Below are 18,771 nucleotides of genomic sequence, written 5' to 3'. Positions count from 1 at the left end.
ATTGCTACATTGTTTTCAAAATGTTTTCCCTGGTAAAAATTTCAGGCTGGTTTTAGTCTGCTCTATTTGTTAGTATTTTCATCTTATCTATTCCACAGAACCTAGATTTCTCAGGTCAGATTCATTGTTGGTCCTTCATAACAAACCAGGCTGATCACATCTTGATAATTAAGATGAAGTCTTCCTGCAGTGTGATCCAGGTATCCTCTGGAGTCCTGCTCAGGTACCCAGGACACCAACGATGTTCTTCACCTCTCCAGCCCCCTTGAGCTTGATTGCAGGGCTTGTGGAGGTGAGCTCCCACTGCAGGTGGGAGGTGGAGGTGCTCTCTGAGCTTGTGCAAGCTCAGCACTCGCTGTGTGGTTACAAGTCACTGTTGTTTCTCCCTCTCACTCCGCTTCAAATGTGACATCTCTGTGCACGGTTGTTCCCCACATGAAAACCTCTCAAATATTTGCGAATGCCTAAGTGTAACTATAACTGCTTTCTGTGGGCTAAGTAAATCCTACCCAAAATAGTCCTTATTATTTAACTTAGTAATGCTGTAGTCATTTCAAAAATGTCTCTATATTTTATCACTTTCTTCTTCTCTTGGAAGCAAGCAAAAAACCCTGAACTTTTCCTTACACAGGGCAAATGTTTTATAGGTTTCAGGTACTGAAAGAGGTAACAAGTGCTTAAGAGCAGTTGCTGTACTCATGGTAGAGAAGCTGAGGGTATTAAGGACTTCAAAGATAAGAAATTAAGATGTAACATGCTACATTATCTTACCATAATGGCTCAGGTTGCATGTACATAATGCATTGTAACTGCTGTTTTATGGCGAGTTTCTCAGATGCTGTAATTGCCTGGTGAACGTTGCGTTGCTGCATTCATCGACTGATGAATTCTATACAAACTTTAGACACATCACATAATGGGATGTCTGGGAAGTTGCAAAGTGAAAATTTTATTTGATAAGCTGAAATAAAATTGATAAATAATAGGGAACATAATTTTAGCTTTAAAGAGGCTTTGAAGAAGGTAAGTGAATAAAATATCCACATTGATGATGCAGCTTTTGCAACAGACCTTGTAATTCACATGCATTTCAAGATCACAGTCAATTACAGAAAAACAAAACTTTGCTTTGTCTTACTTTGTAAATTCATCATTGGTGAGTTTAACTTCAAAAGTCCTTACCTTAATCATTATAGCTGACATACGTCAGAGTATTTGATTTCATGGGTGTTGTGGAGTATAGAAAATTTATTTCTCTCAAAGGCTCGACCTTTTGTCATGTTATTCATTCCAAGAACTGCTCATTAGATGTTTAAAATTATTATTATTGTTGTTCTTACCATTATTATTTGCTACTTATTAAAAATAGGGGAAAGGAACACAAACTGAAAACCTACCAATGAGGAATTCACTGATGACATGAGAACACTTTCTTCTTGAAGATAATTTCAGAGTACTACATAAAAATGATCTTGCTCTCTGAAGGGGTTTGGCACTCTTGCACCCTTAAGAAATGCGTCACCACAATTGTTGTGGATACTCAAGGCTGAGTTCTCCAAGAATAAGTCACTCTATCTCCTGCCTTTTTGTATGGGTGGAATATGAGAACAAGAGCTCATGTTTCATCATTCCTCTGTATAATCACTTTCAGGTTCCTTCAAAGTGTGGCAGAATCCCCCACAAAGGAAAATAAAGCAAGACTTTGTATTGCTTAATGCAAAGCAGAGGGTGGCTGGCGCAGGGAGAGACGCGGAGGCTCTGCGCCACAAGACACTGCCACAGCATCTTTGATGCTGAGCATTCCAATCCATCCTGTGCAGTCCTGTGACAAATAAAGACAAGCAGTGCTGGTGGTGTAGCCATGGTGGTCTAGGATGGATGGTCTAGAGGAGCAAATCTTGCCTCTCTCTCTAGGGGACAGGTTTTGTTTTGGCATGAGCCCAGCCCCGTGTGGCCCTAGCGGGCAGGGATCCTGTTCGATTAATCGCAGTGTTTGTGGTGATAGACGATCAGCGTGAGCAGTGCTGCCTGTCAGGTCACACACTGCCAGGGCATATGCTTCTTCCTGCATTGCAGAAAGATCCAGAGGGCTACTCAGAGCACTGAGCTTGCTGGGGCAAGCATGGAGTGTAGAGGACTAGGAGCAGTAATAAAACCTTATGAACGCAACCTTTCCCATATTTCATTTTCATCTTTCCAATTTTTCTCCCCAAAATGTGAAAGGAAGATAGGAGAGCAACTCATTGAAGTCATCTGAACCCTCTGAAGGCTGTTTTATGAGTTCATTTATCTCGCTTGCTTGTGTTTCTTTGTAACTTCTTTCTTCTGCTGTTCTTCTGTTATTTTCTTTTATAAAAATAACTCTTAGACTATAGATTAGCTGCTGTACAAAGAGCAGTAAAATGTCCCAAATCTCCAGGAATGGACTTAATAGCAAAGTCAGAATTGGAGGAGTTTGGGACATTTAATTCCAAACTAATTGAGTTATAGAATTTTCTTGCAATTGTAAAGGCAACAACTGTGCACTACATATTGTGGAAATGTAATACTTGGTGTCAATGTCACTGTGTTTTTCCTTTGAGAAAATATTTGTAGGTTTCATTATGTCTTACATTGCGTGTCTTGTCAGGAGAAAACAATGTCTTAAACTGAAAATACTCCTTTTCTGGCCTTATTGCCCTTGTCTGGCACCTCAAGCATCAGCAAGGTCTGGTTACTTTGGTTGAGAAAGGACTGTTCATGGTGCATGTTAACAGGTGCAATGGCAATTGCAAATTTGTCCTAAGCAGATGGGTCAAGATACCCAAGCGTAGAGTGATGCAATCCATCATCATGGTGCCATCAGAGTAAAGCAGGCAAGTTGGCAAACTGAGGACCAGCCCTGTTTGTAAGCCCTCATGCTGTTGACATGATTTTGTCTTGAAACAGAGATTCCAGTCCTACTTTTTCTGTTTGTTACTTTGTTTTGAGAGAGGAGCTGCATTAAAACCCTAGAAAGTGGGAGTGCTAGGCTGCTCTGGTGTGTTAAAGAGGGCCTTGGAAATAATTTGACTAAAGTTTGAGCAAAATTAGTTCAAATGTGGAGGAGACTGTAGCCTGGAACTCTTTGGTTCACAGGCCCTTTGTAAATACATTCTTTTAGTTATGTATTTGAAATCACTGACACGTGCTTGACTTTAGCTGTCACCAGTTGTTCTGTGTCAGCCCTCAGGTACACTGAAGGGATGCTTGCTTATTCCTGGATTTGGGTAAGGAATGGAAAGGCAGTGTGTGCTTTGTATGGTTTTGCCCAGGAAATAGATTTTTCAACCTGAATATTTGTTCAGATTTTAGTTTAGAAACCTTAGAAACTTCAGCACACAAAGTGTTTGCTTTTTTTTCTTTTTTTCTTTTTCTTGAATGTGATGACAGGAATTACTACATTTACTTTTCTACCAAAAACAAATTGTGCACCCAAAAATTAATTTTCTGGGAAAGCAGCAGAGCATCTCTTCTTCTAAATGCAGGATCCTTATGTAAGCTTGTGCATTCCTATCAGCCTATTTTTCCAAGTAACTTTTTTGAAGCAGGCGAGCTGGCCTGATGCTTAAGGCATCGAGGACGTTGCTTGGCAACTTTGGGCTGTGCACGCGTTTCTGTGGGAGCAGCTGGACAGATGTTTGCACACAGGCTGACTAGGAGCAGAGCCTGGTGGTGACCAAGTAAACCCAGTCCTAAAATTATTGTTTCAAGGGATGTGTGAAATTAAACATTTGCACTGTGAGAGGCTGTTCATGATACTCGTTATTTGAAAAGTGTAAAAAGCTTTTCAAAAGATGAGAGGCTGAGATGCCTTTCTGGCTATTTTTCGGTGCCTAGGGGACAGACACATACCATTTGTCATTTGGGTGGGTGATTACTTTAAAGCCGTGAGTTGAAGATGATGGTTTGTGATGGTGTTGCCTTTCCCCACCCTCCCAACTGTACCAGTGTCATTTTCATGCTATTAAGAGGATTTACCCTTCAGAGATCCCAAGACAGATATCACAGGGCTGTTTTGCAGGTCTGTGTCAAGTTAGCAATTGGCTGCATTTCAGTTAGAAAGAAGACCCTGGAGTGTGACCCTATGCTACTTTCTATCCTGATGTACAATTTGCTGGGTGCACACAAGGCATGTAACTTTAAGGTATGCCACTATATTTGCTGAGGAAAAAACACAAAAACCCTGCATTGGTGAGTAACTTCTGATTTTTTCCCCATGAGTACTGATAGTGAGAGTGAGTTGCAGAGGGAGTAAGCTGTTGAAGCAGAAGGAAGGGATGAATGTCTCTTCACTACCTCAATTTTAACTGGCAGTGTCCCATGAATTGGATGTGAGACTTAAACTGTAATCTGGATCAGATGATGTTTTAATGCATTTCGAAAGCATCTGAGCAGCTATGAATTTCAGGTGGAGGAGCTCCTGGCTATGTGCAGAGGCTGTTTGCTGGTGCTGGGCCAGCCCCTGTGAACCCCACTCAGGTGGGGGCTGAAGCATAGGGGTATAATTTTGATCAGCTGCTCACATAAATAAAGGCTGATGCCCAACATCATTATCTGATGCCAGCACAAGCTGGCATAGCCCCTGAGAGAGGCAGTGGTGTGATATTGCTGTCATTTTCACTGCTCATGTCACACCACACCACCCACTCCTCAGTCTTGTATTGATGAGCTCTCGCAGGAAATCATAGTGAGGAATTGATCAGATTTATTGTTTCTCCTCTATTTTCAGTTCTAACTTGAAAGGATTTGCCTGCTTCTTCCCACAGACTTAATAAATATTTGTAGTGGCTTAGTGAAAAGGGCAGGAGATGGGAAGGAGCAACTGAGAAATTGTGGGATTAATAAAGAGGTTTCTCCTGTTGGTATTGCAGATGTCTAACTGGAGAATGTGGCAAACTGGGCCAGGGACAGGCTGTGAGGAACAAGGGTGACATCTGGCTTGGTGGGCTTGGAGCCACCGGGCACAGCCCCAGGTCCTTGTTTTGTGAAGAGCAGCCACTTCTGCTGTAAAGTTTTGTGCAAGGAAAGATACAAGAGCAAGATGAGGCAGCATACTGGGAACAACTGTGCACTTTTCTAATTAGAGACAGAGAAATTACAGTGCATAAATTGGGGATTTGCTTTGTTGTTGTTGTTTTTCTTCAAAAAGTATATTTGATAGATTAAAACCACCAGCCCTTCTCCTTTCTGAGAGTTCACTTGTTGTCCAGTCTGGGTTTTTCTACTCTTCTGTCACTCCGGGAGATTAAAAATGGAGAGGGATAGCTCGACAGAAAAGATAGTGAACCTAAAGTTCTTGTTTAGACATGCCAGGCCAGAAATGTTTCAATTGTAAGGAATCCTTGAGCCTAAAGGAATCCTTCAACCATTGAAGAAAGCAACTTGGGACATATTAGCCTACAAGACAAGACAGATAAAGGATAAATGTGTTCTGTTTTGAGCAGGCTTTCTTATCCTTTCCCAATAACTTTTCAGTATGATGATAAACATAAACATTAATTGTATTTTAAACAAGAACCTACTACTGCTTCCCTTAATTGCTTTTAACCTTAATTAGGATGAGAGCTGAACTGTGTTGGGCGCTATGCAAACACTCATTAAAGTGCCTTCCCTCCCTGGTAAATCTTGCAGCTAACGAAGACAAATTATATGAAAGCAGTTGGGGGCTATGCCTATTAACCTGGCCACTGCAAGCTATTTTATTATAGGTGTCATGAGGAAAAGACATCTTCCTCATGGGATTTGTAGAAGGCAGTTATGATTCAGGATGGCATTTCTATTGCTGATAGTAGTCCATAAATATGAGAATTGATTCTTCTTTGACTCAGTGAGACTCTAGCTTATGCTTAGGTAGACTTCACCTTAAATCTTTCTCTGAATTAGATGAAAAGATATAGAAGAGCTAAAAATAGTTTTATAACTAAAATGCAAGACGGGGTTTAATGGTGTGGAAAAGAATGAAAGAAGCAACCTAGTAAAGGAAAATAGTCTGTGTTGACCTCCAAAGAGATGGTTGCCATCTGGGAAGTTTGTGGTCCTAGAGTTGCTACTGGAAAATGAAAGTTGTCCTTGCCTCCCTTATTGTTGGGCTGTTCAGGAACACTAATGAAATGAAAATAAATTTGTACTGACTGCATATTCTGCTGTTGGCTCCCTGTAGTCAGCGTATATTAAATCAAACTACAGTTAAACCTTATTAATGACTATGAATAAACAAACTAAATCAAAAATTAAAATCTTAACTGTGATTCAAAGCTTCAGTTTATTATTCTCTCTGAAAGATAGCTCTCGTATGTTTTGGTCACAGCCTCAGGTACATCCCAAAGCATCATGTACCCATAAAATGTGACTACCTTTGGTTCATAGTGGGGGCTGGAGAACTGCAGCAGGAGGTAATCCTTGATAATCCAGTTAATGCTTTCAGTCAGAAAGTAGCCACAGATATGAAAGTGGCAAAGGGCAGTGCTGAATTAATTGCAGTAAATCTTCTACGGGCAGGATTTCAGTTGCACAGCGCTGGGGCCAAATTTACTTATTGTTCCTTCAGTAGTCTTAAAATGGGGTGGATTTGGCAGTGACTGGCAGAGAGTTACAGACAACAGACCAAATAAATCTCTTCTCTGAGGTCAGTAAACCAGTGTCAAGAATGAATCTAACCTGCTGTGTCACTGAGTTCTGCTTAAGCATAGCTCATCAGGTTTACTACTGACATATTTGAAGGCAATGGTAATATTGGCCAATTAGTGGGCATTATGTTTGTAGTGAGTGAAGACAGAAATAGAAAATTTGGTTTGATTTCTAAATCTTACCTTCATCTGTTCACAGTGATCATTCTTAATTATGAGAATTTTGTTTCATTGCCATACAGAAAGTTAAGCTGCATGAGTCATGGACAGAATGGTTTGCTTTTAATAAATGGAAGTAGATACGGTAATAATAATAAAAAAAAGAAAAAAAAAAACAGTTTGATCCAAACCCATCTGCCCGTCTAGACAGATAGTGCCAAGCTCCTGTCTGCTAAGAAGTATCTTCTTATTAATGCTATATTAATGCTAGTACTTTTATAGTACTTGCCATTTCTCAAAGTGCTGTGCCCAGCTAATTCATCGTTGGCTGGACTTAAGACGGCTTTTTGCTGAGTTTGATAGCATTTTTGTGTCTTGCTTTTCTGTTATGTGCTATTTTGAATGCCATGTCCAATCAATTAGGGAATCACAAGAATGTTTTAGGCATCAGTTCCCAGAGCTGGGCAATAATCCTTGTCCCTGTTCTTCCAGGGTTGCCTATTCATCTTTTCCTGGCAGAGACCATGTGTCTCCCCATTCCTCTCCCCTATAAAAAAAGTCCTTGTAGTGGCCAAATGCTTTGCACAGGCCTGTTTTCCTTACCACTGTTTTCCTCTCAGTGGAACCCCGTGGGGAAGGGGTGGGTGTGGGGGTGGGTGTGTGTGTGTGGGTGTGTGTGTGTGTGCGTGTGTTGGCACCTTTTCCTTCCCCACCTCTAATTTACCTGCTTCATGTTTGCTATTATTATTCCATGGCTTTTTCTTCCGCCTTTTGAAGGGCTTTCCCAAGCATAGTTGCAAGTGTTCACCAAAGCTGAGAAACTGGAAGGGCAAAAGGGGTGTATGGATAGAGAAGAGAATGGAAGGAAGAACTTTCCACCTATTTTACCCCCTTCCCCAGCTGTGGGTCATTCTCCTGAGTGACTCTGACTCTTGCTCATACAGTTGGGTCCTGCCATCTCAATACAGAAAATGGAGAAAATATGAGGAAGGTATATGGTATGAGGGGAAGGAAACTGCTTTAGAGGGAAGATGAAGAGATGCCTCTTGTAAGGGCTGAGGAGGAATAGATGGCTGGGAAATCCCTGGCCAATAGGTATGGTGCTAATAGAGAGAGTGGGAGAATGAGCCAAAGTGGGTAAGAGAAGAGGAAAGGGGATGGTGTAACAGGAGCAGGTGGGAGAGGTGTTCTGCAGTCACTGAAATGGAGAGGAGATGGTGTGTGGGTGGTGGCACGCAGGGAGCTCATGTCTTAGAGCAGCAGGGTTCAAAGGCCATGTGTTCAGAGCGAGTGCCAGTGTGTGCCATCCCACCTGCATCCCACCCAACCTGGTCCTGTTTTTAAATAAGCAGAATGTAGGAGTTAAAGACTCCTCCATGGCAGGCAGAAAGGGCTGTGTGACTTGCTGCCAGCAGGGCCTTATGTGGAGGTGAGAAGGGACTGCCTTGGGCTGCACCAAGCCTGAGGTGTTGGGAGTTGAGATGAAAGAAACTCAAATGGAACCATTTGTTCCTGACATCTAGGTCTGAAGCACCACCTCCAGAAAGAAAAGAAAATAGTAAAAATAAAAATATTGTCCCATAGCAAAGCAGGAGATCAGTCTCTTCTTGTGCTACTGGGACTTGACTTCCAGTGTCTTCCTTTTGTGCAAATGGACACTGAATTAATTCCAGTGAAGTTCAGGGGGATTTTTCACATGTCCCATCTGTGTATGAAAAGTATGGATTCAGGCTAGCTATAAATTACTGAAAAAAAATATTTTTAAAAAATTTAAAATGCTGATCCATGGAAACCTAAACTTCCTTGGAGCTTCCTTCTGACAAAAGTCATGACAAGTTGGGCAACAAACCCACTTTGGAGTTAGAAACTAACATTTGAAAATGAAAAAAAAACCCAAAAAACTGTGTTGAGAGCTCTGAAACTTAGGCCCATATTGGTAGACCAGAGGTACCAGCTGCCTTTAATCTGTTGCAAAGATTTCTTGTTTGTAGGAGCAGCCTGTTAATACCACTTGATGCTTTGAGGTTAAGTCAATGTGCTGGAAGCCTTCTAGAGCCTCAGATAAAAGATGCCATTATGTATGCAGAATATCCACAAAAGGGATCACAGAGAATAGTGTAACTGTGGGGCAAATCTGCCTGCAGTACTGCTCAAGGATGACATGGGTGGCAGGGGAGCACTAGTAACTTCTGTGATGTGTCTGCATAAAAGTGATGTCAGCACCTTCCTCTGTAATGGGCAGTGCAAGAGCTGCCAAAGATTGAGCTGGTAAATTCTTGCTGTTTTTTTCACAAATATTTCTCGAGCCTCCTAGTTTGCTTTTGAGACTCAATTTGATTCAGAGCAAGTCAGTCCTTTTCTTACTTTCCTCTTGTTTTGTTTTATTTTTTTTCAAATCAAACCTTGTTAACTCTAATGTGCGTCTTAGCTGTCAAGTCCGTTCCCTTGTGATTTGTGATGACTTCCAGAGCTCCTGGTAGAAAAGAATATACAAGTCTTGTTATTTCAACTGCGTGACCGGAGGTATGCCCTCTCTTAGTTGATGGCATGCATTTTCCTTTTGAATTCTCTTTGCTTCTCAGGCACATTACAGTGTGCCAGCCACTCTTGCATAGCAGGTGAAGAGGGCGGTGTGTGGCTGGCTACGATTCCATGTGAAATACAGAACAGTTTTGCAGATCTGAGAAATGGTATGCTTCTGCCTACTGTCAAAACCTCCTTCTCTTCTTAAATCCCCCAGAGATGCTGCTAATTAAAAGAGCTGTTCCCTACCCCTCCCTCTCCCCTTGATTCATGTCAGAGCCCTGAGTATGACTTGGATCTCATAAGTTTTGGGAGCTCTGTAAGTGCCCTATCTAAAGAGAGAATAAGCCTCATTTATCCACTTTGCTGTACCAGGATTGAAGGTGCAGCATCAGACCGTGTTCATCTGTCACTTTTCTGCAGCCAAGCCATCACTGCCCTTCCTGTGGTCAATTCCTCCTCCAGAAAAGAGCAAGCTCAGCTGCTTCTTGTCCCTCTGAGCATGGTGATGCAGCAGTCTCAAACCCAACAGCCACTCCTGTGTGTGTAGAAGGGAGAATTCAGTTTTGTGCTCTAAGAGGAGCTATGTATTTACCACACTGGAATGGTGCAAGTCAGATTAATTCCCTCCCGAACTGCTTTTGCATGCACTACAAATTTTTGATGCTTTCTGACATGTGGCATGTTGTGGTCTGTACTGGAGTACAAACTTGACTGTACTGGAGTACAAACTTCAAAGTCATCTTTGGTTTTACATTATCCCTTTTGGATCAGGAACTGATGTGCAAAAGGATTTTATTTATTTATTTATTTATTTTTACGTTTTGGCAATCTTCTTGAGGGAAATACGGTTCATATTTTAAGAACGTGTAGTTTGTCACTGAAAATTAAAATTGAAAAGGCTGGTAACATGCCCCCCCCATCAAAACCCCCGCATGTAATTCAAAGCCAGACCTCGCCAGCTCACAGCTTGCTGCTTTTAAGTTGACAGGGAGCTTCTCAATCGCAGGGAATTTTAGTTTTTATTTAGTTTTTATTAGTTTTTATTTAGTTTTATTTAGTTTTTTATTTTTAATTTTTAGATTTAGTCAAAATTTCAGTTTGCCTGAAACTGCCGCAGCTATACTCATCTCCCTAAATACACGGATTCGTTTAGCTGAACCAAAAACTGGCCGAATCCCTCCGGACACAGGTGGGGGTCCCTGTGCTGGTGGCGTGGCTCTATGCCGTGTCCGGGGAGCAGCCTGCGGTGGCCCGGTGGCCCAGGGAGTAGGGCAGGCGGGAAGGCTGCCTCCACAAACCGGCTGGCATCCAGCTTTTGCCGCTCTCCCCTGCGTACAGTTCTTTTTTTTTTTTTTTTTTTTTTTTTTTTTTTGTGCATTGTCTGTGATGCTCGTTTCTACTTTCAGCTTGATCAGCTGTATTACCTTCTGGTGGTATGACATAAGTAAGAGTGTACCAGCTTGTTTGAGAGTAAACTTTCAGCTTAGTGGAAACAGTTAAGATGGCCATACTTTTTAGCAAAGAATAAATCCAGAAGTGTTTCTTGTCTTTCTGGCATTCCTTTTGTAGATCTGTATATTACTTGGTGCAGGTAAGCTTGGTCAGAAGGGTTTGAGATATTTGCTGCCTGCTCTTTATTTTCTGAAAGCAAGAAGAATGGAGGGCTTGTCATCCAGTGCTTCAGGAGAGTGGAAAGAAATAAGTACCACTGTGCACCTTGAATTTCAGATTTATATTGCCTCGTAGCTGCTGTCTGAGGACCTGAGGTTTTCTGTGCAAACTGTGAGGAGGAGAGAAGTTGTAGATTTTTCTTCTCTTCTTGATCATGACCATATATATATATTTATATATATTTTTTAAAACATATAAAAACTAGTTTGCTCTTTGGCTGTTACTTCAGGGAATTGCTGCATGTAATGCTGTAATTACTATACTGTTTACCTGCTAGTGGTATCTTGAAGAGGCTGTAAACAGATGTTTTAGTAAACGAAAGGATGTGTGTATGTAGGTTTATACTGACTTTTTACAAATGTTTATACTCGGGATTGCTTTATTGAACTTGAAGGTGGGTGGAGAACTCTTGGTATGCTATGTACATTTGTAGGATTTAATAACTACAGCAGCAATTTAGCTGTATGTCTATCTAGCTAAAGAAGATTGTTCTTATGCAGGCTAAAAATTGGCAAGTCCCCGACCCTGCCCCAGGTGCTCGGGAGCGCGGCTCGGACGCTAGAACGCCTCACTCTTCCCCATCCCTCCTCCTGGCCCCGCGGAGCGCGGCGTGGAAGTGTCGGTGCTCGGCCAGGTGTGTGGGGAAAGGGGAATAGAGAAGCCGCGGGTGCGACCAGCGCGGGGGCTGAGCGGGTCCGTCGGCGCTCCCGCATCCTGGGTGCGGCCCCGCGCCCTTGGGCTGCCAGAGAGGGACCGGGGCGGGTCGGTGGAAAAGGATTTTGTCTTTTTCGGTTGTCCCATTTTTCATTCAAAAGGCGAAACTTCGTCACATATAGCGAGAAGCATAAAAACTTGCACTCCTGTGGAAATCGCAAGAGCAAATTATCCCTGTCTGGCCTTGTGCTGTCTTGATTTAATTTCTCTCGGGGCTATGCTGGAGGAGGAAAGCGCTGGGTCAAGGCGATTGTTGCTCCGCGGTTCTCCGGCGTGTGCCCATTTGAGGCAGAGATGGAAACTGTTTTCTCCACTGAACATGCACGTTGCTTCGAAGTTGAAGGGAAACTACTTACAGTGTTTTTCTGTCAAAATGATTGCAAGTCAGAGGTCTGCTCGCCAAAAAAAAAAAAAAAAAAAGGAAAAAAGCTCCGGGTTAGGTGTGTCCCATGCGCGTCTGTCCTTTTACAGCCCGGTGAGCTGAGTGATACCTTTTTTTATACTTTTAGTGTTGTCAGTAATTGTCTCTGTCCATAGAAAACTGAAAGGTTTATTATAAAGAAAGCGTTATTAAATCCCATTAAAAATAAGATCATAAGCAAACTACATAAGGCTTGGACTAGTAAAGGTCAGATGCAGTTGAATGTATGCTTTTCCTCTAATTCTATGGAGAAGAGTCCTTTCACAGAGTATTAAAAGGTCAAGATCATCATGCTGCATCACTGATGTTGTTAAATTCACTGCTCTTGCTGCACCTCCGAGTGTGTACATGCATAATAGAGTATAGGCAAATACTGCTATGCTGGTCTCCTTGGGTTGGAAAGTTTCAGCTCTAGTGCGAGGATGAGAGCTGCATGGCAATCAGGGGAGGAGAGGAGAGAGCCTGAGAGCACTGCATTGGGGTAAGAGCTGCTGGAAGTTCATTCCCTATGGCACCGCATGAACGCGAAGGCTCCTTGAGCTGCTGGCGTGCTGTAGATCTGCTTGCTGCAGCAGGGAGCACGAAACACATCGGGAAACATTAAAAATACACCGCCTCTATTTTATCAGACCAGCGCAGCCCCGGCCTCTCCCCTCACTAATTGCCTGCAGTCGCATCCCTCTGTTAGTGGTGCAGCTGGTGGCCTTTTCTCCCCAAAGGCTTCCCCATAGGACGGATGCGCATCAGGAGCTCGTCCCATGGGAGCCCGCTGCTGCGGTGGGCAGGTTTAGCCTTGAGGAGGAGCCGCGGGGGAGGGGGGGCGCAGGGTGTGGCACCCATCGCCATCCTCCCCCTGCGCCTCTGCCTTGGCGGCTCCTCGCTGGGCAGGGCTGTGCCTGGCTGCTGGAGAGCTGCACCAAAACTGGAGGGGGCTGCTTTGGGTCGGGGCTCTGTTCTCTCTTCCCAGAAGGAGCAAGTGAAGGTGAAGCTACAACTTACGTAATTTCTCATTTAATCAGGATGAAATCTTTTCTTGTCTATAGTGGAAGCCTGCTGAATATTTAGTCTTTAATGAGAAATAATTGTTATTCAGAGATTTTTCTTTGAAATCTGGGAAGGCGTAGGTGATAGTAGATTTGTCCCACAGCAGTGTGGTTGCACCTATGTTTATTATGTTTGTTGTTTGATGCATGGTTGTGAGTTTCATGGGGGTTATGCATGGTTGTTTTCCTAAAATATGTGAAATGTCACTTTTTTTTGTATTTCAGGCATGATTATGAGTTAACAGAAAGTTCTTGAAATGTGTTAAATGTGTTATTCACGGTGGGTGACATTCAGACTCTTTTCATGAAAATCTCACGTACCAGTAAATGACTGCTTGTTGTCTGAGGGAAAACATCAAACCATTTATAAGTGGTTATAAAAGACTTCTTGTCTCTCATGAGATGAAGCATCAGCTTTATTTCTTGGGCTACGGCATTTTCAACACAAAAGTGTGAAACTATGTGACTTTGTCACGTCAAAATACATCCTTGGCTGAAAATGTGTGTGTGTGTTCAGTGCATGTTTGATATAAGTTGGGCTTTGAAAACAAAGGGTCAGTCTATGCAGGGAGGACTGTTGTGAGTCTGCAGGATTGTGATTTCTCAATGTGTATAGCATGGCCCTAGGATTTTGTGGTTTAGCATCTTATTTATCACATTTTTACAGGAAATATGTTATGCAGTGTTTGAATGTTCAAAGTGCTTTGTTCAAACAAAATTTCTCTTTAATCAAGTGGGTATAAATGCATGCATATAACTGAAAAATATGATTGCTGTCAACTAAGCTGAAAATTAGACTGAAAAAGTGTTTATTCTGGATGATGGATTGTTTCTATTTTGTTTAAAAGTTGTAGAGAATAAGAGTGTTACCCAGAACTAAACTTAAATAAGCATCACTAAGCAGTTTGAGTCAGTAGCATAAAGGAAGTCTTTAAAAGAGGTGAACCACTGGAAGAATGATAGATTAGCTAGCTTTTATCGCATGTTTCTCTAAATTTTCAGTCTCCAGTGTTAGCCATTTATAATGGCTGGGGAATGGTCAAAGTCTAAATGAGTATATGGACACATAGGACTGCCTCTCTCAATAACTGGCTCGAAACACCCAAAGAGAAAGGCTTGTTTTCTTTGGAAAGATCTCAGTTTCTTAAAGAGAACAGCCCAGGTAGTGGAGAAGAGGAGCATAAGCACTTTCTGTGGCTTTGGTAAGAGAAAACCTACAGGCCCTTTGCTCCCTGGCCTGCCACTCTCAATCGCTGTCACCATCACCATCAGTGCAGAGGAAGCTCGGGAGGATTGCTGAGGACTGAGTAGCTCTGGAAAAGCAGAAATGGGTCAGTATTTGGGACAACTGAGTTAATCTGAGATAGTGTGCTGTATAGACAGCAAAATCAATATCTCCTGCACCCTTCCTGAGTAATTGATATAATGCAATTTGAGTAATTGTCAGCTTTTTGTCTCTGGAGGAAAATGAAATCTTTAAATTTTACTTTGTATCAGCGGAGCTGGCTGTTCTTGTGGGTAAAAGCAAAAAGGAAATTATAATCTATTAAACCATGAATCTATTTGCATCCTATGGGATGCAGTACATGAAAGAGTATTACATAAATGAAAGTTTAAAAAGTACAAAAAAAAAGGGGGGGGTGGGCTTTTCTACATAGTCCTCATCAATTTTTACCCTTTCCTTTATAGATCTTGGAAATACTTTGTGTGCCACAGACAGAGACTCCTTTTCAGTGCCTTCACTATCTATCAGAACTGATCTGTTGGCAAGCTGAGAAACAAAAGAAGTACTGAAATCTGCATGAGGATCACCCACCAGATGTTTGATCCCACTGAGAAAGTCTTTCATTTTAAAGGGTTAAAGAAAAATGTGGGAACTGGGGACTCAGAGCATGTGTTGGGGATAAAGGGCTAGAATAAATGGAAAGCATATGTGAATATAAAAAAAAATCAGGAAGGGTACGGGAATGTGAAGAGAAAAAAGCAGAATACAATTTTAAATAGCTGTTCATGCACGGGTATTTGTAAGAAACAGATGTTTATCGGCAAATGGGTCAGGGGGAAGCAGTCACAGCATTGCTCTATTAGGTGAGACTTGGGAGAAGGAAGCTCCTGTGTGTGATAGAGAATGGTTGATGATTCTGATTTAGGGCTGTTTTAAATTTGGGACTACCAAGGTATAGCATGTACCCATTGCCTGGCTTTTACTGCAGCCTTTTTTCCCAAAACAGGAGTTGGTTTTTGTTTCTAGATGGGCTTCAGGTAGCAAGTGAGTGAATAATCTGAGGTGGCAACAGCTGACCCTGGTGGGCTTTTGTTTGGAGCCCTGTTGATGAACAGTGGGATGTTCATGAGATAGAGGTAGGGAAAACACCTGGCCCTGGCCCAGATCAGACTAGGGCAAGCTGCACACTTGGGCCTGTGGTTTTCTTCTTCTCTGTAGTTGTGTCCTGCTCCTCCAGTCAGGAAGCTCTTGGCTATTGCTCCCCCTGCATGTCCCCTCTCCCTGGCTGGGTCCCCCTGTTTTCGGGCTCTTTGGTGGAATCCCTAATGGAACCCAATCCTCTGGCACTCTCCATTTTTCCCATCACCCAAGAAAGTGGCCAAGTACCTGGGCACTTGCTTGCTTCTCCTCCTCCTCATTTGGGAGTATTCCTTCATACTCTGCATCCTCAGAGCTTCATCCTTTGCAGCAGCTCAGTCGCAGCACTCTCCACCTCCCTGGAGGAGGTGAGTAAATCCTGGGAGACAGCCACATGCTGGGGTGCACCAGCCCTTTCCCTGGTGGCAGGAGGTGACACCACTCATGGCATCCAGGGAACTTGACACTGCAGGTGGCAATGGAGCAGGGGGATTCCTTGGTGGTGGAGGTTACTTTGTTTAGTCTTTATGAATCTGAGGGCAATTATGTGTAATACCTCCAGTTTCCCAGGATGTACTGGCTGCAAATAAAATATAGTTTAATAAGCCAGGAAATGTAAACAGGCTGTGAAGAACAGAAGAAGAAAAAAAAAAACCAAAAAAACCATACCAGCTCTTCCAGACCTAGGAAACATATGTTTATACTAACGGAGAGACCTGTTCTTGCACCCTGACTCATGTTGGGGAGTATCTTAGTCCGCCAGTCTTCCCACGAAAATCGGTAAGCCTGGCTGTGAAGCAAGGCTCAGTTTAGTTTACATGGAGGTACCAAAATCTGACCCAGCCAAATCGTAGCTTAGTCAGGAAGCTGAAAGCTTTCTGAGGACACTGGAAATGATTACTTCACCAGGTGCTCTGTATTTATCACTGTTTTCTTTCTATTAAATTACTGCTGTTGCAGAGCAATTGTAGGGGCAGACGGAGCTTAGCCCCTCTGCTCCCAGCATGGTGTGATTCCTGAAGGTGCCCCACAGATGCACTGGGAGTCCATGCATGGATATATGCATACATACAGAGAGAAATATCACTGCTTGCCTGTGACAATTATTTGTAGCAAAAAATCTGATACCTCTGCTTTGTTCCTGGTAGTGGTTCCTAACCTTGCATATCAGTAAGTACCAGGTTTGATAAAGACGGTGGGTGATGTATAAAAGTGTGTGCTCAGGAAAGCAGCGTCTTTTAGTTTGGTTTGATGGTCTTGATGGTCCCGGCACTGGTTGCACAGAGCTCTCTGTGTACACTGTCTGGCATTGGCATTGGCCGGGGAGGTTGGAGAATGATGGGCAGCTGCCTTTTTGGAGGTCAGCATGCCACTGTGTCTTGGAGCAGGCATAAAACACAGGTCTCACTTCCACTTTAGGGGCTGGCCCAAGGTGAAGTGGCTTCTTGTAAGCAGGTTTCTTAATTGATCATTTTTTAATGATCACGCAGTGTGCTGACACTACCAAGTGGTTTGGTGTGGCTGACGTGCTGGAGGGAAGGGATGGCATTCAGAGGGACCGTGACAGGCTGGAGAGGTGGGCCCATGTCAACCTCTTGAAGTTCAGCAAGGTCAAGTGCAAGGCCCTGCACAGGGGTCAGGACAAACCCAAGGTCAAATACAGGCTGATAGATGGATTGAGAGCAGGCCTGAGGAGAAATCCTTGGAGGTGTTTGTGTAAGAGAAGCTCAACATGACAGCAAGGCATGATCACAGCCCAGAAAGCCAACAGCATCCTGGGCTCCATCAAAAGGAGTGTGGCCAGCCAGCTGAGGTTCTGCTCTCATGAGACCTTACCTGGAATATTGCTTCCACCTGGGGTCCCCAGCACAGGAGAAGTGTAGATCTGTTGGAGCAGATACAGAGGAGGGCCACGAATGTGATCAGAGGGCTGGTGCACCTGTGCTAAGAAGACAGACTAAAAGAGTTGGGGTTGTTCAGACTGGAGCAGAGAAGGCTCTGGGGAGACTGCATTGGGACATTTAAGGAGCCTTACAGAAAAGTTGGAGAGACTTTTTACACGAGCATGTAGTGATAGGAAAAGGAGGAATGACCAGGTTTTCGAGAGAGGTTGTGGATGCCCCATCCCTGAAAGTCATAGAATCATAGAGTATACTGAGTTGGAAGGCCTCGTCAGGGATCATAAAATCCAACTCCTGGACCTGTCCAGAACACCCCAAGATTCACCCCATGTGGCTGAAAGCATTGCCAAAGGCCAGGTGCTCAAGGCAAGGTTGGATGGGGCTTTAAGCAACCTGGTCTAGTGGAAGGTGTCCCTGTCCATGGCAAGGGGGCTGGAACCTGGTGAGTTTTAAGGTCCCTTCCAACCTAAATTATTCTAGGATAATGGCAGTATGTTGCTACTTTAATCACGTGTCTAACTGGGCAGTGCTGCTGTAAAATCTCAAGAACAGCCCTGGAAGGAAGAGCCCAGCTGTAGGATTGAAAGGTGAAGTGAGATGACAAGGGGTTTTTTTTAACCTTGGAGTTTGTCTTTTCCATTTCTTCTATCTTTCCCATTTAGATCATTCCAGAAGACTAAGGTTTTGGTCAATTATATGTGCTTAAAGAGAAACACTGTAATGTAGTTTCCACTGTACTGGAGCATTATTCTTGTACAGCTGGAGCTGGCAGCCTTTCACTCCCTTACCACCTCCTTTTTTCTCCTAAAAATAGCAGCACACTACAGCAGTATTACAGGAGAGGCAGAAGAACGTTTCCTGAGCAACAATTTTTGCCGGATAGTGGTTGAGGTAGCATCAAGAGCAGATTTGGGGAAGTTGGAGGAAGATATAAATAGGAACAGAACAAAATGGGACAAAGATAAAATTGGTACGGAGAGGATGAGGCTGGTCAGTGGAAAGCCCATGGATGGTGATGTTCACTGGGCTGTGTAACAGTCTGCCTGGGGAATTGGGAGAAACCTCAGCACTTGAATCATTTAGGAGTTGTCGAGACGGAGCACTCGGCAGCACTGTAGGGGTAACAGACTCACAGTGCAGATCGGAGGCGTGGGTGACGTGACCTAATTTTCGTCTCTGATTTCTATGGTTTATTAAAGAGTTTTGCAGACTTTCTCTTAGCGGGCTTAGAGCTGGAATTTGAAGCGTGGCAATTAGGAGGATCCTTTAATACTTTGCCAGCACTGTTGGGGTTTCATCAGTTACTTGCAGGGGTAGTGTGCTAAGT

General features: G+C 43.2%; 1 protein-coding gene across 15 annotated transcripts in view; it reads left to right on the top strand.

Moving 5' to 3' along the window:
- The first annotated feature begins 11,541 nt into the window (after positions 1-11,541).
- Positions 11,542-18,771, top strand: part of EPB41L3 (erythrocyte membrane protein band 4.1 like 3) — a 94,544-nt gene continuing 87,314 nt past the window's right edge. For all 15 annotated transcript variants that reach the window (XM_031062260.1, XM_031062252.1, XM_031062265.1 and 12 more), the window contains exon 1: positions 11,542-11,637. The gene's annotated coding sequence lies outside the window, so the exon portion shown is untranslated. The remainder of the gene's footprint in view (positions 11,638-18,771) is intronic.

This window comes from Geospiza fortis, unplaced genomic scaffold, assembly GCF_000277835.1.
Source record: "Geospiza fortis unplaced genomic scaffold, GeoFor_1.0 scaffold471, whole genome shotgun sequence".
NCBI classification, from domain to species: Eukaryota; Metazoa; Chordata; class Aves; order Passeriformes; family Thraupidae; genus Geospiza; species Geospiza fortis.
The sequence above is the reverse complement of the archived record's forward strand: the minus strand, read 5'-3'. Positions and strand labels throughout refer to the sequence as shown.